Genomic DNA, 21,889 nt, shown 5'->3' with positions numbered 1-21,889 from the left:
CAGGCAGGCAGTCTCGAACCCATACCGCAAAGGAGAAAAAAAAAAACGTTAAAAAAAAATGTGACATTTTTGTTGTTGCGTCCATCGCCAAACCAGAAGTGACAAAGGTTTAAATTAAGGCTAGTCAATTGAAAAGAGGCGATGACTTTCGAAAATATTGACAAAAAAAAAACGACCCCTCCCTGTAGAAAAGTGCCCAGTTGAGGGTGAAGGAATTAATGTTTTTAGCCAATTTTTCGATATTTCTTGTCTGAAGGTTTGAGCTTCAAAACTATACCGTGAAAATCCATCAGCTCTGTCAAAAGTTTTCAGCAGACATACAAACATACATACATTTAAACAGACAGGTGAGATTTATATTATAGATTACATGGCTTCCAGCTATTATCTCTTTGTGACACAGACACACCAATAATCATTCCATGGCATATTATTTGGGAATCACTGATTTAGCATCATCATCTCATGGCCTCTGTTCAGTCTTGACAAACAATGTGTACACCCTGTCAGGGTGGCTATGTATGTAATTGTGAAGAAGAGTTGCACAGTCACTCACCACATCTCTTCTAACTCAGTACTGCTAGATTTCAGTGGTAAGAAGAAGTCCAGAAGGAAGACTGAAAACAATGCCGAGATAAGCAGAGAACATATAAAGCACCTGATATTCCCAAATGGTCATCCATTTAGTACTAACCAGGCTCAACATTGCTTAACTTTTGTGATCTAGTGGGAATGTAGCCACCCTTACAGCGTGTATTCATTGTTTGTCACGACTAAACAGAGGCCATGAGACGATGATTCTAGATCAGTGGCTCCCAACGACTGTGACGTGGCACATTGGTGTGTCGCAAAGAGATAATTAGCTAGAAGCTATGAATTTCTATTTGTTTAATAATGACATTTAATTTATTAATCATGATGACACTGCTCAATTCAAAATTGCCAAATCTCGTGCATATTAATTGGTAAGCTGTTTTTTTTTTTAATGGTTTATATTAGTGACAGGACGATTGATTGGAATACCAGGAGTTTTTCAACGTATCAAGAATCGACATCAAAGCTGAATAAATCAGACTCGATTTTGATACCAAAACGATTCTCAAATGCATAGGTTGCAAGACAAAAAGGTCTTCTATGTGAATAAAAAAAATTCTTGTATAATCTTTGTTTTCTTTCTTTTCTTTTTTTTTTTTTAATTATTTTATTACAGAAAGTCTTTACGAGTAGAAAATATTAAGTTTTTTGCGATAGGTGTGCTGCAAAAAAATCTTTTAAATCAATTAGGTGTCGCCATGTAAAAAAAAAGGTTGGGAACCATTGTGCTAGATATTAGAACATTATTAGGTGCCCGGTGTTGCCCAGGTGTTTGAAGGTGTGTGTTGAGCAAAAAGAAAAAAAAAAAACTGCTCGAACCTGTACCACGAAGGTGGAAAAGAATGTGAAAAAAAAAAACGTGACGTCTTTGCTGTTGCGCCCATCGCCAAACCAAAAGTGACGAATCTTTAAATTAAGGCTAGTCAATTGAAAAGAAGATGATGACTTTCGAAAATATCAGCGAAAAAAAGCGATCCTTCCCTGTAGAAAAGTGCCCAGTTGAGGGTGGAGGAAGTAATATTTTTAGCCAATTTTTCGATACTTGTCATCCGAAGGGTTGAACTTCAAAATGATACCGATCTTGTGAAAATCCGTCACCTCTGTCAAAGTTTAAGGCAGACATAGAAACATACATACATTTAAACAGACAGGTGAGGTTTATATTATAGAAGAAAAACATAAAAAAGCAGATACGAATGAACGATTTTCATTTTTTACATGGCATAATCATGTAGGCATACCGGTTCTCCTTCGATAACTGAAGTTGAGCAACGTTGAGCTTGGTTAGCACCAGATGAGTGACCATTAAGGAATAGCAAGCACTGTAGGTAGGAGAATGTTGACACCTCTCTGCAAAAGTTGCAGAACCCTAACGTCATCTTTGTTTTACTTTTGTTTCCATGCGTCTGGTTAGTGTTTGTAGTTTATGTGTATTGGTTTCCACATTTGAGGCTTTTCCATAAGATCTCAGCTGTTTTCTTTATGATTATTATAAGTATTAGTAATAGTAGTAGCAATATTATCAGCATATGTACAAATAGTTTGAAATGGCAGACATCTTTGTGATGAGATTGTACTTTTCTTCTTCAAGTCATATTTGTGAGAATGGGAATAATATTCTATAATATTGCTCTCTTGGTTGTGCTTTCATGCATAATCACGTTAACGTACTGGTTCTAGTTGGATCACCAAAGTTAAGCAACGTTGATCCTGGTCAGTACCGGAGGAGGACGTTGACACCTTCTTGCAAGAGTTGCAAAAACCTAACGTTGTCATCTCCCCTAACAGGGATACATGCGACTGGGGACCGCTTGTGAATTTCATACTCCCATGAAATTTCCTCCTACAGAGGAAGCCGGTTCAACATGCCTAGAGTGAGTGTTGCTTCGGTGCACTAGTAGTACAGTAGTTACTGACATGCATTTTTATATCCTAAAAATTTTTATTTCCACAAATGTTCAATTTAACTCTTCTATTGCAATAAATACGAAATTCTTGTTTATGCAAAACTAAGAATGTGGAGATATGAATTATTGAATATTTCGATGGAGAAATAAATTGTTCTTAAACGTAATTTGAGCTTCTTTGCTCAGCCATGTCTAAGTGTGCTACATCATGTCTTCTATAATATAAATCTCACCTGTCTGCTTAAATGTATGTATGTATGCCTAAAACTTTCGATAGAAGCGACGGATTTTCACGAGATCGATATTGTTTTGAAGCTCGACCCTTCGGACGACAAATATAAAAAAAATTGGCTCAAAAACATTAATTCCTTCACTCTCAACTGGGCACTTTTCTACAGTGAGGGGTCGCTTTTTTCGCTGATATTTTCGAAAGTCATCCCTCTTTTCGACTGACTAGCTTTAATTTAAACCTTCGCTACTTCCGGTTTGGCGATGGACGTAACAGCAAAGACGTCACTTTTTTTTCAAGTTTTTTTCCTCCTTTTTTTTTTTTTTTGCTCATCACACATCTAAAAACATCCGGGCACCCAGGCTAGTCGTCAATAAGGGAAGACCCATCCCCATCACATTGTCCTCTGAAGAAGATTTTGGTTCAAATCCCTTCTCTCTTTGTCTCTCCGGCAAAGGACTCAATACTATTAATATGATGGTGATATACCCTATTGTTTATAATGGATTGTTCCAATCTTGTGTTATTGCTTAGTAACAAACGTATTAAACCTGAGAGAGAAAGAAAGAGTTATAGAATGATAAAAGTGTTTAAAATAAGATCGGGGGGGGGGGGTAAAACATGCAGCGATATATAATAGATATAAACTTTGAAAGAGATTTGTGACTTTGTGATTAAATTGTACATTATGGCTAATTAGAAGCATTAAGCTTGATTTTTTTTTTTTTTCCAAACATAACTCAATGCCAATATTAAGTAATATTTTAATATTTATTTTGAGTTAATAAAAATATATAGGAAAAAGCCTTAGGGTAATAAACGTTGATTAACTCGGCTACAGCCCTATTAAGTTAAGTTTCCTCAGGCCAAGTTGTTAAAAATGTAATCAAGGAATATATTTTTTTAAGAAAAACCTTTCAAAACCAAAGTTGATACCGTAATGGGGATCTGTCTCTGACATGAATAACATTGGTTTTGATTTTCTAAGAAACTTTTCTTTTTTTTTAATTTATATAATATTCTACTTGCTTCTTCCTTAGTTATTCCGTACATTACTCTTTGAAGAAAAAAAAGAAAAAAATAATTACAAAAAAAGACCAAATTTGTGAAATTTGGATTTAAAATCACCAATCTGGCAACCCTGGGCAAGAATATGAGAGTGACCTCCATTTTGCGTAGCCTCGTTTAAATATATAAAATATTTTAAGAAGTGCTGCCTATATAATTTTCTTCTTGTTCTTTCCTTAGTTAGTCCGTACGTTACGCTTTGAAAAAAGGCCAAATATAATTTTTGAAGATTAAACTGCTTTAAAAAAAGGCCAAATTTGCACAAGATCTCGCTTTGATGTAACCTTGTTTTCGAATATCATAATAATAATAATATATTATCATTGTTGTAATGGTGTGAAAAATGAACTCGTAATTTTGACGTGTAGCGGTTCTTCACCGAATAAGGAAGTTATCTTAAAAAAAAAGAGAGAACATTCGAAAGAAACAGGGCCAAAGAAAAAACATTGCCTGCCAAGAAGTGGTGGACTGAAGGAAAAAATTAAATATTGTCTCTTCCAATATAATTTAATTATTTGCATTGAACTATGTAGCACAATATTACTTTCTGAGTATTAGTACTTAATTTGTTTTATTTGAGTCAGCTCTATATTCAAAATACAATGGACATTATTTTTATAGGATGTTAATAAACTCATATTTGCTGTGTGTTATTGGTTATTCTGTCCAAAAAGACTAATTTTTAGTGCTATATAGAAAAATATCACCTTCATCAAAACATATTTGTCGATTAAATATGTTCTTCATTCTGTGGAATTTCCACAGGTCCTGCTAGTTATTATTTTGAAATATTCAGAATTTACACTTGACTCTGGAGTAGTCAATTTAATTCTCCTCTATCTCTCCAGCAAAGGGCTAAATAGTATTAATACTTGTGATGATATTCCCTTTTGCTTACAGTGAACTGTTCCAATCTTTAGTTTCATATATTGTGTATTAGCAGTCAAACGTGTAGAAAAAATGAGAACGGGGGAGTTATGGAAGTGAGAATGATAGAAACTGTATACAATTTGAGAGAGCAAGAGTGATTCTCTAAGAAATTTTTCAATAAATTTGCCAGCAGGTTGTGCATAACCGTTTAGATAAAGTAAATAATGACTGGAGTAACTGTTGAATATACAAATATCAATTTATGTGTACGTGAAATTATATAAAGATCGGAAAAAACTCTACTTAAATAACATTATTTTTTAATATATATATTTATAGGTGTGTATATATGCATACGTTTGTATATGAGTATATCTATGTGTGAGTACGTACATTTTTTTTTTTTTTTTGTAGAATTGATATCTTTAGTTAATACAAATTAACTAAAAGATTTTAGTATAAAAATAGGCGTTTAAGTACTGTTAATCCCATTTTGATATACATTTTGAAATGGATATTTTATTATTGGAGATAATATATATATATATATATATATATATATATATATATATATATATATATATATATTGCAAAGAAGTGAACCATAGCGGAAATTCAGTCCACTAAAATAAGATGGAAAACGGGGTGAGGAAAAGGGGGGGGAAAAAAATGGGGGAAGTTTCTTTTTTTTTTTTTTTTTTTTCCCCCCCTTTTCCTCACCCCGTTTTCCATCTTATTTTAGTCGACTGAATTTCCGCTATGGTTCACTTCTTTACAATTATTCTAAAATTTTGCCAATCGAATAAAGATATATATATATATATACATATATATAAAAAGTTTTGAAAATATATAAAGCAATGAAACTACACAGAATTTTCTGCGTTTCATCCTCATGACGATCGTCAGGCTATTGCATGGAATTAATGTTGCTTCATGTTTTTATATATTCCCGTGGTATTGAGTTTACTAGTAAGCCAATCTGTTATGTAGCGGGGACTCATATTGGGACAATACATATAACGGGTACAACGATGATGATGGAGCGAAGACATTTATACATATAATTGTTCTGTTCTGAGATGCTTCGGACTTCATATATATATATATATATATATATATATATATATATATATATATATATATACATACTGAGGGTGATAGGGTGATAGATGCACAATTCTTATATTTCTTGTTACATATTTTAGAGAGGAGGAGGAGAGATAAATATTCTTGGGAGAGTTACGCAATATTCATAATAAGATTTTTCACACATTACCTTTTAATTTGTGGAATGACGACACGAAGACAACAGTTATAAATATCGATGGTGATTCTTTATTTCATTGGACCGGTCGAATGATGATGACGTCAGGAATTAACATTTGGGATCTACATAGGTTAATGTTCTTTCCTTCGCTTCCAAAGGACTCTGACTGACCCTTCTGATCTCTGCTGACTAGCAGACTCAACTGTTCTCCTCAACTACTCTGATCTGACTAACTCTAGCTCCTATATTGAGAATCTCCCTTTGCTATGACGTCAGAAGTGTGTTCCCCAACGTGACCAATTCACGTGGCTAAGCACACGTTTTTCCAAACACACTTTTGACAACAAAGAATTCTCAACTAACCTATTTTTTAACCTAACCTATTTTTTTAACAATGTATTTTTAATTTATACTGTTCGTTCTTTTTAGCTGACATTTTTAATATTCAGCTTTATAAAAGAATGAACAATCCATTCTTTTTACAATATAAACGATATCTAACTATTTCTAATAGAATTTAACAATGAACCATTTTTAACATTCTGATTTCTAACATTCTATTTCTGAACCTTGTTTACAAGGTTCGAGTCTCGGCTTATCCTAATCTCATTTTCACTTATCTAATGCTCTTCTTATTTACATGGAAAGGGTCAAAGTAAATACTGAAAATATTTACATAAAATTATATGTAGATACATATACTAATAATTATATATATATATATATATATATATATATATAATATTGTGTACAGAAAGTTGTTAGATGAGACAAGTCATTGGTACCGTCGGTTTCATGACTTGTCTCATCTAACAACTTTCTGTACACAAAATATAAATACGCTCTTATATTTCGGATTTTCCTTTTAATTGAGCACTCTGCTGGATTTCTTTTTCCAAAAAAAAACTAATCATATATATATATATATATATATATATATATATATATATATATATATATATATACATATATATATATATACACACACACACACACAATGTGCGTATGCATATATGTATGTATGTGTTTACATATGTGTGATTGTACATATTATTTTGGATTCTTTGAACTCCCGTTCACCTCTTGAGCATTAATTTCACAACTTTTCAGTTAATGTAACCTCCGGCCTTCTTCATGTGTATCTTGTCGAACTAAGAAATCTACACGTAATTTCGAACGGAATCATTTATTTAATCCATGGAGGTAATATGCTCTCATTCCGCCAGCCAAGCTAAATAATTCGTAATTCGCACTAAGAATTGAACCTTCAGCCTCCAGAAGTGTGTAATTTTACAGCTGAATTTCACCACTTTATCCACTACGGCATGGGTCCTACTTTGTAAAGTTCCCTCTTCTTTCTCTCTTTTCCTCCTTTCTTTTTTTTCTTCGGCCAATATGTATATCTAACAAGTATATTAGGGGAATGGACAGGGGACCAAAGATTGTAACTGTTTAAAGGTCATCTTTGTTAATAACTTTTTAATTGTATTTTTTTATTAATATTTTACTTTTTATTTCTAGTTTTTATTTTATTTTTTTTTTTAATAATTTTATTAATGTATTTAGTATACTAGCTTTGCATTTACTTATTTAAAATCGTTGTTGGACCCATGACGGATAAGTAATTTCGTTGAAACATTGAAGAAGGATTTTTCAAATGTTTGTATGATTTCACTTATAAAAGCTCTACAGATGTACTGAGCACTTTTGAAAAGATATTGGTTTTTAGTACAATACATTTTTCCTTATTTAATATACCAGCAGGCCGCCTGGCATTGCTCAATCGTAAAATATGCTTAAATATGACATTTTAATTCATGTAGATTTCGTATTTATTATGATAGTCAATTCTCTATTGATTATTATATTGTACCCAATATATGGTTTTAAAAGTTAAAAAAAAAATGACTTAGGTGCCATCAGCTAGAATCGAAACCAAAAGATTTAGCACTCCAGCCTCAGTCATTACTGATTGAACTATTGACAAATAGATAAGAAAACATTAAAAATTAAGCAACTTTTACATATAAATATATATTTGCGCATGAGTAAAAGTAATACGTTTAGTCGGCTTATTGCTGCCAAGTTCTTTTTCAATTTTGACCCCTTAGTACCTATTTTCACCGCACACATTCTGACAAGGTCACTTATATAAATGTGTGCTAAAACTTTTTCATCCTAAATGCCACACAATTATGAACAATGTAGGAAATATGCATAAATAGAACTGAACGTAATAGTCAAATGAACCCAAAAATCCAATAAGAAACAAAAAAAAAATTATTAACTAGCAGGACCTGTGGAAATTCCACAGGGGGCTCATTCATATGTAATATATTGATGTTGGAATTCTGTAGATGTTCAACGTAAATGGAGACGCTCTGATATTATTGTAGCTCTTTTGTTAAAACTGCAAAAGTATTTATCTAAGCTAGCAGGGGCACCCGACGTAGCCTGATCGTAAAATATACTTAAATATGATATTTTAATTCTTGCAGATTTCGTATATATTATTATAGAGTTAATGTTTTATCGAGTCTTTTATATTATAAAGTTGCGATTTCAAAAATAAAAAAAAATATATCCATATGACTTGGGTGCATCAGCTTGAATCAAAACCAAAACTTAAATATATAACTTGAATTCCTTCAGCTATAAACGAAACCAAAAGTTCTGAAGAATTCTTGGTAAAATCATTTATTTACAAGAAATAGAAGTTCACAACAATTAAAATGACAGTCACTCAGATGTAAGCGTGACATACAAAATAAATAACACACACGTTATCCTATTAATATATAGATTAATGAAAGTTTGTTTTTCAAAGCAATATGCAAATTAGTTAATCTTTATGATGTATGACAAAAACCTCAACTTTGTGTGTGTGTATATATATATATATATATATATATATATATATATATATATATATATATATATGAACCCATAATCGAAAAAAATAAGAACTTTGTGGGGTATTGGAATCGGAAAAATGTGTGCTTATTTTCCGATGCCAAAAACGATTCTTTTAGTTATCTTTTTGATTTGATTTTGCTTAAAACAAAACTTTCTGCTGGTGGTAGTAATAATAAATATTAATTTTAAACTGCCAGTAAAATTTAAATTTATACATCATCACTCACAAGTGTACTTTTTATGTTTGAGAAATATGTGCACATTTTTCATGTGTGTGTTTACGGTAATTGTGGGAAAAATAACAACTCTGTGGTTAAGTATTTAGAGATCTTTTCTTTTTTTTTTTTTTTTTTTTACAAAGGCATCACCACATTATCAAGGCCCAGAGGCCACTCAAGGATAAGGGTTAAAGAGTGTACAGTAGAAATTGGTCAATATAGTAATCATTAGTAATGAAAATTTGGTAAATTTAATAACTTATATGGAACGGCTCATCAAGAACTTATTTACTTTAGACTTGAACAAAACCATATTGTAGTCAGCCGGAAAGCAGGAAAACGGAAGACAATTCCACAGGCGTGCAGTTCTAAGAAAGAAGCTTTGTTCATGGAATCTACGTTTAGGTTTAGGCACAGATAAAGAGTGGGGGAAATTATTGATAGTGTTTACAGCTAGACGAGTGTTTCTTGTGAAAGTTTGGCGAGGGGGGACCATAGATTGAAGCTCAGTTGAACACTTTCCATGAAAATAACGATACATCAGAGACAAACTCGCAACATCTCTTCTGTGAGATAGAGGTTGCAAGGAGGAGAAAAGGACATCTCCTACGAGGCTACGAAGTCTATTTTGAACTCTATCAAGGCAGGACAAGTTCTTTCTAGCAGCTCCTGCCCAGATGTGGCAACAGTATTCCATCCTTGGACGTACCTGGCTCTTATATAGATAGAGAATTGCATCAGCAGTGAGATATCTACTGGATCGATAGAAAGATCCCACCATTTTTCCAGCGATCTATAGAAAAATCAGAATCTGTAATTATATCGGAATTGGAAAAAATATTGAAATCGTCCCATCATTATATAGTGATACCTCGGTTGTCGAACAACTTGGTATTTGAACCAAAAGTTTGAAATTTTTTTTACCTCGGTAGTCGAACAAAATTTCGGAGTTCGAACCGCCCGCTTCGCTTCGAATATAAACAAGCAGCAGTGTTCCTCAATGGAACGTTGTAATTCATACTGCAATTCATAATTTCGAAGTCGCCGCCACCCGAATCTGAACTTTACGACGAGAGTTATATTTAGAACAGCGTCATCGCAACCCCCCTCGACAGTCTAGGCGATGTCTGAGTTATTTTTAGCACATCAGCGTGTCATTAGAACCACGCAATTTGATTGGTCGGCCATTTCTTTTTCGTGGTACGACAGAGGACGTTGAGGTGTCCAAAAAATTAACAAAAAAAGGAGAGGGAGTCAGTAGACTTCAATACAACGAACGAAGCGGGAGTATCTCGGGACGATTAATTAATTGCACGAAAAATAAAACTTTGTTGTTCACATAATCGGTTTAGCATCGTGTAAAGACTTTAGAAACAAAGAAGAAATGGACATTCTTTTACCATTGGATAAAAAGAAAGAAAAGAGAAATAAAAGCAGTAAAGCGAGTGCAAAACGGAAAACTGTGCGAACGACTATCGAATTTAAAAAGGAACTGATAGAGAAATTTGAAAGAGGAATACGTGTCAGCGCCTGGAAAGGAATATCAAATGGAAAAATCAACTATGAGTACTATTTTAAAGCATAAAGATTTTATTAACGCTAGTGATGTAGCTAAAGGTGTGGCTACAATTATTAAACAAGGGCCACAGTTACTAGAGGAAGTAGAAAAATTAACTATTATTCACATGAAGCAATTGGCGTTAGCTGGAGACAGTGTGAGTAAGGAACTTGTTTGCCAAAAAGCAAAACATATTTACAATGATTTATTGAAATTAAGTCCTTTCACAACCGATGATGAATTTGAATTTAAAGCAGAGGATGGTTTGAGAACTTCAAAAGGAAGCGGCAGCGGACGCGTTCAAGGTCAAGTTTGCTAACTATGTAAAAGAGTATGCGTATTTTCTTCAACAGATTTTTAATTGTGACTAGCGAGGGGTACCCGGCGTTGCCCGGGTGTTTGTAGGTGTGTGTGAAAAAAACCGGAAATGTGAAAAAAAACAGGTGCCCGTGAAAAAAAACGAACCCTTGACGTGCAGTTGGAAAATAGTAAAGTGTGAAAAAAAAACAAACAGGTGCGCGTTTTTGATTGACGTGACGGCAATAGATATTCATCAGTTAGCATTTTGTGTGGGGACAGTTTTTAATGAGGTCAATAAATCGTTTTTTTTTTTTTTTTTTAAACCGCTCCCTGTTTATTAGGGGGAGCGTCTCGTCTGGAAATGACAGCTACCGTCTGATATGACGAAGTCGACATTGACCAAACGTTACTTAGCTCTCAAGAGACCACTGGCTTTCGGCCAGTAATTAGAGTCGAATTTCGCTTTTTGTTTATACCGAAAACCGAATGTAACGCGTGCCGATGCGGGGAGGGGGGAATGTCGAATAATTAAGGTTTGAAAGTCAATAAAATTAAATAGACAGGCGAGCTCCGTGGTTAAGTGTGAGATATTACAATTTATAGATGATATAAACAGTTTTAAGAAGTTTTGAAGCGAGCAAGCGCTTCTCTGAAAGAAGACTTTTGTGGACATCGAGGAAAAGCGTACATACATACATACATACATTTTCGCTTTTATATATATAGATGAGACGGGGGAGGGGGGTTATTTTGGAAGAAAATGCTAAGCAGGACCTTCATTACACAAGAAGAGAAATCACTTTCTGGACATAAAACCGATGAGAAATAGCTACACCCTATTGTTATGTGAAAATGCCGGCGGGAAATTGTAAAATGAAGCGGCCGTTTATCTATCATTCTGAGAAGCCTTGGGCTTTTAAGTTATACAAAGTAATTTAGGTATTATGTGGAAAGCAAACTCTAAAGCTTGGTTGACCAGGCAGTTCTTTACTGAATGGGTTTTTTCAAATGTTTGCCCCTACTGTTGAAAAATATCTGGAAAAAAAAAAGTTTCCTAAACAATGTCTCTTGATAATGGATAATGCTCCTGCCCATCCTCCATCTTTGGAAGCGGATTTAACAGTAAAATATGATTTCATTAAAATCATGTACTTGCCTGCTAATACCACACCTTTAATTAAACCAATGGATCAGCAGGTTATTGCTAATTTTATGAAGCTTTACACAAAGTTTTTGTTTAGAAGATGCTTCGAATGACACCGAACTGACCCTACATAATTTCTGGAGAAATCATTTTAATATCAGCCACAGCATAATTCTTGTTCATAAAACATGGTCTGATGTTTCTTATAGGACCATGAAACTTGCTTGGAGGAAATTGTAGCCCAATTGTGTTGGTGCATCCTCCTTTCTTTCGTCTTCCTCTAAATATTCCTCATCAGCAGACTTATTTTGTTCATTTTGAAGATGAAGTTCTTCTGTCGTCAGCTGAGATGTGAATTTGAAGGGTTCGACGATAGTTCGGGTCTCAGTAAGGAGGCTTCTTCTGGAGAAGCTGAAGAAATTGTGGAGGATATTTTCTCTAGGTAGAAGCCTAGGTTTGGAGGTGGACACCCATGGTGTTGAGGAATTACTGGAAGAGCCTACATCTCAGCTGACGACACAAGAACTTCATCTTCAAAATGAACAAAATAAGTCTGTTGATGAGGAATATTCAGAGGAAGACGAAAGAAAGGAGGATGCACCAACAATAGTATTGAAAGAAATATGCGACAAGTGGAATGATATCAAAGCCTTTGTTGTTAAATATCACCCAGATATCGCTACAATCAGCAGACATGTAGATATTTTTAATGACAATGTCATGTGCCATTTTCGCAAAGTGTTGGACAATAAACAAAAAAAAAAATTTTTCATTGGATAAATATTTTAAACGTAAAGAACGTCCCTTTTCTTTTTTTTGACATGGGGGGTCATCACTTATCAAGGCCCGAAGGCCACTCAGGGATAAGGGTTATTGCGTGTACAGTAATCAATGAGATAGTATCGTAGTAATCATTAGTATTGGGGGGGGGGGGGGGGTTGATAGAGTGTCTTACTAAAGGGAGCGGTTTGTCAGGAGTTTGTTTATGTTGGACTTGAAGACGTCCAAGTTGTAGTCAGGTGGGAAACAGGCAAGCGGCAGAGAGTTCCACCGGCGTGCAGTTCTAAGAAAGAAGCTTTGCTCATGGAATCTACGTTTGGATTTAGGCACAGATAAAGAGTGGGGAAAATTATTGACAGGAATCATCTTCATCCAAGAAATTTGTCAAAGAGAGAACCACAGATTACGATTTGCCTTCTGTTTTGATGGAAGCGGATTCTCCTTCCAAGCAGTAATCTCCCCATCCCCCCCTTCATCCACCCACTTGCGCCATCAGCTGAGCAGCTAAGAAATAAAAACAGTTTAATTGGAATTACATGCATTTCATTCTCGTATTGCGTGTGTAGATTATATTATTGTGATCATCTTAATATATGTTTATTGGTGATTATTCTGTGTAATTAAATGTAAAATCCTCAAAGTTTACAAATAAAAAAATGGACTTTTAAGCCCTTGAACCAATTAATTCTATTTCAGTTCATTTAAAGGGGAAATATCTTTTCGGTTGTTGAACATTTCGGTGTTCGAACAAACATCTGGAACGAATTATAGGTCGAGTACCGAGGTACGACTGTATTTTCAAATTTAATAGGCTTTTAGTACTTCGCTTTAATTCATTGGCACCTCGGATGACTGTTCATTCTGTTTGGACGTTAAAGAGTACAACTTCATTGATTAACTGAATTTTTGGATTTCAATATAATTCATTCACACTTTGGATTTCAGATTCTTCTTTATTGACTTTATGGCGTACAACTCCATTAATGAATTGATTAATTATTATTTTTTATTTATTTTTACTATTTTATTCTGTTTAATTCTAATTAAAAGTGCCTTTTAATTTACAAAAAAGTTTTTTTTTAATATATTTTCAAATTTATACTAATCTTGTTTGTGTCAACAACCATTGGTCTTTTCTGGGATTTGAGTGGTAATAAGCTTCCTTAATGTCCCAGTACACTCTACATCCTTCCAGTGGATGTCTGGTTAATGCTCTCCCCTCTCTCTCTCTCTCTCTCTCTCTCTCCCCCTCTCCCCCTCTCTCTCTCCCCCTCTCCCTTTCTCTCTTCATTCTCTTTAACCCTTCAAAACTATTTCGTGTTATTTAAACCGTGATTGGTGCCATAACATTTTTTTTTTTAAGAAGGCATTATTTTATTATTGACGATAAGTGCATAATAGTTCTCCACATCACAGATGACCGAAATTGTTTTAATGTAACGGCTTCCATCTTAGTTAGATGTCTAGCAGCATCTGACTATGTATGATACACTGATGCTTCCAGATCAGGCTGTCTGAAGTTACCAGCTTCCTGGCCTAAAATGCACCCCAGATATTAATGTTATTGGGGTTTTTTTTTCATTTCCTTTTGAAAAACTCAAGCATGTCCTGCAAAGCCAAAAAAAAAAAAAAAAAAAAATTTCCTCTACAAAACAACCAAACCAAATATTATTATTATTGAAGTATTATTATCCTTTGTTATTTCATATATGAGTAGAGACTTACTATTTTACCATCTAATTTACATATGTGTTTTAGGTATAAATTAGATGACTATGTTAAAATGAGTCACTCATTCTCGAAATGCTCACATATTAGTAAGTGGTTGAATCAACGTAGTGAGAGGGGCGAGAAAATACATAGACAGCTGAATAAAGAATGGTTGACTTGATCTGTTAATTATAAATTGCAGCTAATTAAAATCATTGAAACTGAATTTTCTTTCAAACATAATTCAATCCCAGAACTAAGATATATTTTGGCATGTATTTTGTGTTAAAATATATATGAAAAAAAAATTAGGGAAACAAACGTTGTCTAATTAAGATTTAGTATAATATATATATATATATATATATATATATATATATATATATATATATATATATATATATATATATATACAAGCAAACAGTTAATAAAACATGTTAAAAAACCTTTGAAATGAGTTAAAAACATATTTAATCTGAAAAGGAAACACTTATTTTATATATATATATATATATATATATATATATATATATATATATATATATATATATATATATATATATAAGGGCTCCTTCAGTCTTTTAACAGACTATGGATACCCACGAAGGGGTGCCTGCGCATGAAATATTTCCTCGAGTTGACATAGTTAAATAGCAGTGGCAAGTGAAGTGTATGCACAGGACGATTGGAAACAAATGCCGAGTTGAGTGGAGAGCAAATACAGCACATAGAATTCCCAAATGGTCACCCATCTGGTACTAATCAGGCTCAACGTTGCTTAACTTTGGTGATCTGACGAGAACCAGTGTATCAACACGATTATGCCGTATATATATATATATATATATATATATATATATATATATATATTAAATTAGGTATGCGGTTATGCTTATATTTTGTATGTACAGGATTCGCTCCTAAACTAATTAACCAATAATTGTGAATTGGAGAACATAGTTGTTATGTATAAATGATCGTAATATGGGCTATATTTAGTTTTATGTAAAGGAGTGGAAGCCATTCATGAAAATTCTGATACCTATTCTATCGTTATTTTCATGGCAAGTGCTCGACTGAACTCTAATCTTACCAAACTTTCACAAAACAAGCTACTAGTTACAACTACTATATACGATTTCCCCCACTCTTTATCTGTGCATAAATCTAAATGCAAATTCCATGAGGAAAGCTTCTTTTCAAGAACTGCCCACTTGTGGATCACTATTCCACTGACCTGCTTCCCAATTGAATACAACATAGTAGCCTTCAAATCCAATGTAAACAAGTTCTTGTTGAGTCGTCCTCATAGTCAAATTCTACCCAATTTACACCATTAATGATTATTATACCACTGTACATTCATTAATCCTTGTCCTCGAGTGGCCTTCGGTCCTTGAGTGATGAATCCTAAGTAACAAAAAAATATATATATATATAAAATACTGATTTTTTGTGAAATTTTAAAAAATGCGTGTTAGATTAGACAGCAATAAATATTTTGCAAATTTCAGTTTCATTTGAGTATTTTAAATTATTTTTGATGGTCATGCTATGAACACAAACTCCCATTGGAAAATTCCAATATGTTAGATTTGCATTGAATTTGATCCCTAGTCATGAGATACGAATTTAGCAAGACTCCCTAAATTTCAAATTTTTCTTGAGACCCTTGAAATTTAAGCCTCAAATTTGAAACATTTGCTGAAATCAATATCATGTAATTGATTTTGATCAAAATTGGAATAAGGATTCTAGACATAAGGTTTAGTAATGTGATTTTAATCTCAACAAACAGGATATAAAAATGATGCAAAACTGTTCTTGGAAACAATTTTATCATTTCATGGATGAATATTCTTGTGTGCGTGTGTGTGACCGATATATATATTAGATTGGTGCAAAAATAATGTCGTTTTTGATGTTCAACTTCAAGTTAAAAACATTATTTTTTGCACCAACCCAATATATGTGTGTGTGTGTGTGTGTGTGTGTATTTAGGCAGCATTTTTTCTCTTAGGCATGTTTCATTAAATAAAATAGACGTTTTTTTGTCTATTAATTCTATTTTTGATCCTTTCTAACTTCTGAATAACAGTCTTCACTTCTAGAAGGAACTGGCTAATGTAATCGCGATATTTATCATAAGTCTGAGTACTTTCCAATCCTTCTGGATTCATCATCAGGGATAGATTTATCTTACTGGTTATGAACAATTTATATAAGTGTATTTTTTATATAAAAGTTTTATATATATATATATATATATATATATATATATATATATATATATATATATATTAAATGAAATACTAAAATGTCATAGGATTACAGATATATATCATCACCTTAATATTGGTCCAGAACTGGGAGAATGCATTTTCCACAAGCGCTGGCGGGAGCTCTGCGAATACTCGGCAGATGGTGACGATCAGGCTGGCTTTGGTGTTGTGGAAGGTCATGTTGGTGATACTCTCGACGTATGACCTGACGAAGTAGTCTACCGGTTCAGAGGGAGGAAGAGGGGGGGGGCAGTGAGTGAAGGGTACAAAGTTCTGGAGCCAAGTCTGGGTCTCTTTGGACTTATGGACTGGCGCCGAGTTCTGCTGTCACACTCGGTCTACCAGCAGCCACCTATCTCTCTCTTTCTCTGAAGGGCTGCTCACACTTCTTAAAGTCGAGAGATCCTGAACCCTGTTTGTGGATATTCCAAATTGTGGGTATTAATAAAACTCTTATCTATATAAAAGTGAAATTGTCTGTGTGCGTACATTTTCCTACCAAATTACTCTGTCAATTTTCAGTCTACAAACTCGAGATTTGACATAGGGTGTATTGAGATCTGGGAATATCTTTTTAATTGGTTCTCGGCCAGAAATTTGACTGTCAAGGGCCAAAGTTCAACAATTTGACCTTTGAAAACTCTACCAAACTCTTCCGCTAATTTTGGTGCTAAACACTTGAAATTTTAGATGCAGGTTACTTGGATCAAAGTTTTTAATTTGATTTGAGACCAAAACAATAAATGTTAAGGGGGGAGGGTCAAAATTGGGTCAAAGTTTTTAAAAATTTGACCTCTCAGCCAATTTTTGGTCTAAACATTTGAAATTTCACATAAAGTGTATTTCAGACATAGGTCAAGCTTTTTGATCGGTTTTTGGCCGAAAATTTGGCGGGCAAGGAGTCAAAGTTCAAAAGATTTTACCTTTACGGTCTCTAGCAAACTATTCAGCCAATTTTAGGTTTAAACATTTGAAATTAAGCATAAATAGTATTCAGACATGCAGCAAGCTCTTAAATCAGTTTTGGGGGGATAATTAGACTACCAAGAGGTCAAAGTTGAAAAAGTTGACCTTTGCAGACTTTACCAAACTCCTCCGCCAATTTTGGGTCTAAACACTTAAAGTTTCAGATGTAGATTACCTGAATATGAGTCAAACTGTTTAATATATATATATATATATATATATATATATATATATATATATATACATATGCACATAAAGTTATGAACAGTACATGGGGTCTGGACAAAGCCGGGCTTAACTGCTAGTAAAAACTAAACATCAGCGTTTGAGTGATTGTATCCACAGGTGATCAAGCACCTGAGTTCCCGACGATAACAACAGGTGTATATTAGTTCTCCACACTACAGATGGCCGAAGTTGTTATAATATAACAATTGTATAAGGTGCCTGTCGGCTTCAATACTAGTTATATGCCTTGCTCAATGCATGTGACTGCGTATGATACACTGATACTACCAGATCAGGTTGTTTGAAGTTACCGGCTTCTTGACCTAAAATGCACTAGATATTGATGTTTTCCCCCTCCCCCCCCCCTTTTTTTTTTTTGCAAAACTCTAGCATGCCTTGCAAAGCTTTTATATATATATATATATATATATATATATATATATATATATATATATATATATATATATATATATACACGGACTGTTATCCTCATCTTAATAGTTGTTGTTTCACCACGTTTCGGACAACTCATCCTCTGGCCTTTTTCAAGTGATTAAGGTGGTGAGGCAACAACAACTATGGAAGGCAGTAATTACTGAGCATACAGTTAAGAGATTCAGCTATCACGTCGCGGTTAATCACCTGAAGAAAGCCAGAGGACAAGTTGGGCGAAACGTGGTGAAGCAGCAGCAACAACAACAACTGTGAAGATGAGGATAACAGTTCTCCAATAGATAAGTAAACACACACATTACTCATCTCAAAAGAATTCCAATAAAAAACAAAAACAATTTTCCTCTACAAAACAACCAAACCAAACACCATGAATAAATATTTGAAGACATAAATAACTTGAGGCATAAAAATTTCTATATTAAAATGATCGGATTCCGCATTAAATGATTCGAAAAGGGTTGATATGCCGTCGAACAAAACAACGAAACGGATGATGCACTTTTCTATGCTATGCCTAACAGCTGGCTGTGGAACAACAATGTCTGATGTGAGCGATTGCCAATCAACTGTTTAAGATCCCCTTAAGGCATGTTTGTAGTGGAACCTCTTCATTGATCATGCGTCGACGATATGAGGTCCATGTCTCAGAAGGATACAGAAGTAAACAAGGCGAACAATTCGTACACATTGAAATTTGTTTTCATGGTGATAGTTCTGTCTCAAAACATCCTTTACAAAAAACAAAAAAGAAAAAAAACCTATCGATTGTTTTGCTATGATATTTTTTTATGGGGCTTTTCTTTTTTAATTTTCGAATAAACCATTTATTATTACCCCCCCCCGCAAATTTTAGGAACCTATCTACACCAATTTGACTGGAACACAGAACAATGACTTATTCAGAAAACTGAAAAAGTTATAAAAAAATAAATAAATAAATAAATAAAATAAAAATAAATGGTTTCATAAACCAAAAACGAATTTATTTAATCTTTTTATTTTTTTATTTTATTTTTTTTAATATAAGCATACCCTTACAAAAATTAATTGATGAAAAATAAAAAAAAAATACTTTATTATTTCGGTTATCTATACAATTACTGGTTCCACTTAACTTCCGGTTGATCTTTCGTTTTTAATTGATTTTTAACTGTATTTTTTGTTTATTAAATTGTTAGGTGGAAATACAGATTAGGTAAAGAAAGTCTCCCTATCTTCATATGTTATGAAGGACATTCGAAATAATAACATTATTTTATATATATATATATATATATATATATATATATATATATATATATATATATATATATATATATATGTGTGTGTGTGTGTGTAATGTGTGTGTGTGTGTAATGTGTGTGTGTGTGTAATATATGTGTGTGTGCGTGTGTGTAATATGTGTGTGTGCGTGTGTGTAATATATATGTGTGTGTGTGTGTAATGTATATGTGTGTGTGTAATATATGTGTTTGTGTGTGTGTGTGTAATATATGTGTGTGTGTAATATGTGTGTGTGTGTGTGTAATATATATGTGTGTGTGTGTGTGTGTAATACATATGTGTATGTGTGTGTATGTAATATATATGTGTGTGTGTAATATATATGTGTGTGTGCGTGTAATACATATATGTGTGTGTGTGTGGTATATGGTGAAACAGCGAAACAGTACTGCATGTGGATGACTACAAATATATATATATATATATATATATATATATATATATATATATATATATATATATATATATGATTAGTTTTTTTGGAAAAAGAATTCCAGCAGAGTGCTCAATTAAAAGGAAAATCCAAATTTTAAGAGCGTACTTATATTTTTATATTTTATAGACGAATATTGGCTGAAGAGAGCTTGATAAGGATACCTTAAACGGGCCTTATTATCGGGCTTGAAACCGACGGTACCAATGACCTGTCTCAACTAACAACTTTCTGTACACAAAATATAAAAATATATATATATATATATATATATATATATATATATATATATATATATATTCAAAATATGAGATGTTATAATTATTTCTACTTGGGATTCAAAACTAGAGTTCGAATTGTTCAATTGATGGGCCTAAATGAAGGTGAAAATCGAGATTTGAACTTACGGTTTCTTGGCTTTCATAGCTTGTGTGAGTTGCGATGTTGTTTGGCTGTGGAAATAAATCTATTTATACGTGCGGGTGTGTGTGTGTGTGTGTGTGTGTAATATATATCTATATATACTTAACATGGGGTAACCGGAAGTGGAAACAGTAATCATCATCGTAAAGATAACCATTATTTTTTCAAATGTTCAAAAACAGTGTATCAAAACAGTTTATACATTTTAGTTATTACTACCACCATTACTACTACTACTACTACTACAACCACCACGATCACTACTATTACTACCCCCACCACCACCATCATCACTACTATTAATAACCCCACCACCACATCATCACTACTATTGATACCACACCACTACTACCACCTACTACTACTACTAATACTACTACTACTACTACTACTACTACTACTAATAATAATAATAATAATATATAAGATAGATTGAATATCCATTCCATGATGGGTTATAATGTTGAAATTTCATTGGTTTGTGTAATAAATGAACAGTCTTAAAATGATTGAAATTCATTTAGATCTTGATTGTTTACTAATTACGCGCTACCTTGCCTAGACCACCGTGGTTCAAGATGTTGTGCAGGCCAGGGAAGAAACGGAGCCAACCTGACCATGGTAAACACTGTTGCAACAACAACAACAACAACACACACATCTCAAAGTTCAATCCTTTTCACTGCGGTAGTGATAAAGCTATCTGACTAAAAGATCTCTGGTGAAAAACTAGAAGTCGTTATCAGGATGCATTGTGTTGTCTATTCCTCTGCATTTTGCAACCAAAGACATGTCTAGCATAGAATCGCAAATCAGTGGAATTTCTTCTGCGTCATCCATTTGTGTGTTCTGCATCAAACATTCCTCGACTTTGCATGCAACTGCTGTTATACTCAGTGTTGGAGGTCCAAACTGCAATCTTTTAGGTTGACAATTAGTTAATAATACTAATGAGTAGGGCTTCATGCAATCCTAAGGCACAATCTTCATGAGCTTTATGCAACAATGCTTAACCAATTCCTATCTTGTGACTCTTGAGGTACACTGAAAGAAATACTAGACCCCTAAGGGTCTAGACCAGGTGTGGTCAAAAATTTTATTCACAATTTTATAGGACCACATTAAAAAATTCGCTTTCATAGGACTAAACGTTCTATATGGCCACATTCCAAAATTCACAATATTATAAGGCTATATTCAAAAATTTTATTCACAATTTTATAGAATGTCAGTCTATGTCACGGTAACATATT

The 21,889-nt window shown here is 33.4% G+C and overlaps 1 protein-coding gene and 1 pseudogene across 1 annotated transcript in view; one reads left to right on the top strand and one right to left on the bottom strand.

The window, feature by feature from the left end:
• The window catches only part of LOC145241425 (LETM1 domain-containing protein 1-like), a 415,771-nt gene that overhangs the window by 256,373 nt on the left and 137,509 nt on the right, over positions 1 to 21,889 (top strand). The window lies entirely within an intron of this gene.
• On the bottom strand, positions 15,280 to 15,396 carry LOC145241897 (5S ribosomal RNA; annotated as a pseudogene).

Source organism: Euprymna scolopes, chromosome 20 (assembly GCF_053919585.1).
Source record: "Euprymna scolopes isolate OS-2025 chromosome 20, ASM5391958v1, whole genome shotgun sequence".
In the NCBI taxonomy this organism is placed as follows: Eukaryota; Metazoa; Mollusca; class Cephalopoda; order Sepiida; family Sepiolidae; genus Euprymna; species Euprymna scolopes.
This window is presented reverse-complemented; position numbering and strand designations above follow the sequence as displayed.